This window comes from Babylonia areolata, chromosome 33 (assembly GCF_041734735.1).
Source record: "Babylonia areolata isolate BAREFJ2019XMU chromosome 33, ASM4173473v1, whole genome shotgun sequence".
In the NCBI taxonomy this organism is placed as follows: Eukaryota; Metazoa; Mollusca; class Gastropoda; order Neogastropoda; family Buccinidae; genus Babylonia; species Babylonia areolata.
In genome coordinates, this window is record NC_134908.1 from 3782345 (window position 1) to 3784844 (window position 2500).

Genomic DNA, 2500 nt, shown 5'->3' on the forward strand with positions numbered 1-2500 from the left:
CGGTAAGATACAATACCGATACGATACGATACGATACGGTAAGATACAATACCGATACGATACGATACGGTAAGATACAATACCGATACGACACGATATGGTAAGATACAATACTGATACGATACGATGCGGTAAGATACAATACTGATATGATACGATACGATACGATATGGTAAGATACAATACCGATACGAAACGATTAGGCAAGATACGATGAGACACGACGCGACGCGATACGATACGATACGAAAAGAAATGAAACGATACGATACGATGCGATAGTTCAGTTTATAGCGTGGTATGGCATAGTGTGGTAGCGGCACATGGTACGATATGGTGTTAGCACAGTAGAGTATAGCACAGTGCAGTGTATCATGGTGTGGTGTGGTGTGGTGTGGTACGGTATATGACATGCTCCAGTACAGTAGAGGAGAGCACGGAACAGCACAGCATAACATGTCATAGCAATGCATAGTTTAGGATAGCATAGCTTAACAATGCACAGCATAGCATAGCAATGCATAGCACAATAAAGTAGTGTACAGCACATCGCAGCACACCACAGCAAAGCACAGCATAGTATAGTATAATATAGTGTTGCACAGCACAGCACAGCGCATTGCGTAGTGCAGTGCAGTGCAGTGCAGTGCAATGCAGTGCAGTGTAGTGCAGAGCAGTACAGTCTAGTGTAGTGTAGTGCAGTGCAGTGCATTGTAGTGTAGTGCAGTGCAGTTCTGTGCAGTGCTGTGCAGTGTAGTGCAGTATAGTGTAGCGTAGTACAGTGTAGTATAGTGTAGTGTAGTGCAGTCGATCAAAAACAAAGGACAAAAAAAAGAAAAGAAAAAAGAATGTGCCATCAACCATACGAACAAGACACCATTATTATCACTACAACGAACGTGGCAACCACCCTACGAACCAGACACCATTACTATCACTGCAGCCCTCTCGAGACGGCGCACTGGCGCCTTGACATCAAAGCAGACTCTCATTCTTACAGGGCAAGGTCAGCCGGTGTAAGACAAGGATTGTAGTCCCCCAAGAAATTATTGAACCCCGGACTAGGATTTATTTTACTCGTCCGATAAAATATTACCTTCTCCACCTTCTTCCATCATTCACATTAAAATAATATTAATGATAATAATACTGATAATGATAGTGATGATAACAACCGTGATAATGATAATGATAATAATAGTAAATAATGGTCTAAAGAATTTTAGTACGGAATAGATATCTCAGTCTCTCTCTGTCTCTCTTTCTCTCTGTCTCTCCCTCCCTCTCTCTCTCTCTCTCTCACACACATACATACACACACAGATATGTATATATATATATATATATATATATATATATATACATATGTGTGTGTGTGTACATGCATACATACTTACAGGCAGAGATCCTATTCTGGGTGGAAAACAGTTGAGGCTCTGAGGTAAATTTCTCATGTTGAATACTTTAATCATAGATCGCAGAAGAAGCAATGTGTGTGTGTGTGTGTGTGTGCGTGTGTGTGTGTGTGTGTGTGTGTGTGTGTGTGTGTGTGCATGCTTACGTGTGTGCGTGCGTGCGTGCATCCGTTTCTTGTGAAAAAAAAAAAGTGTACTTGAAGAGAAATTGGCCGGAAGAGAAATTCACTCCCAAGGTAATCAGTAAAACAAAAGACACTAACTAGCTAACTATCTAACTAACTGGCTAACTCACTCACTCATTCACTAACTGAACGAACCAACTCACTATAAAAAAAAAACAACAACAAAAAAAACAACATCGTACATGAAACTTGGAAACTTTCTCCAGAGTAAACTTTCTGAAGAATAAAAATTCTTTGGTAATTTTTTTTTCTTTCTTTCTTTTTTTCTTTTTTTGTCTTTTTTTGGTCCTTTTTTTTTTTTTGTCTGGGTAGAAAGATTTCTCGTGGGGTAAGGGTTAAAAAAACCAAAAAAAACCCTGTGAGATACACCGGCGAACAGGGAAAAAAAAAGAAAAAAGAAAAAAAAGAAAGCAAGCAAGCAAGAACAGATTTTCACACTGATTTCACAAGCGCCATTTTTTTTTTCTTTCTTTCTTTCTTTTTTTTTTTTTTTTTTTTTAATCAAAGGACTGAACGGCTCTTGACAGTTCAATGACCAAGAGAGAGAGAGGAGAGATGTCACGACACGATAATGTGTCAGTGTACTACTTCTGTCTGGACTTTTGACTGACTCCAGTCAGTTGATCATCGCTCCAACAACATCGTGGAAAATCAAAATACACCAAACTCAAACCCCAACACTGATCACACTGTACTTTAACTCTTTCCATACGAACGGCGAAAGAGACGACGTTAACAGCGTTTCACCCCAAATTACCATCATCAAAATATTGCAAGCGGAAGGCTCTTATACTGAAGAGGTGAATGTTGACAAAGAATACCACAGTTCTGACGACGGAAGCTAAAGGTTGGGTCATTCAGACACCCACTGGACATCCGAGGGGTCTGTGTAGAGGAGAA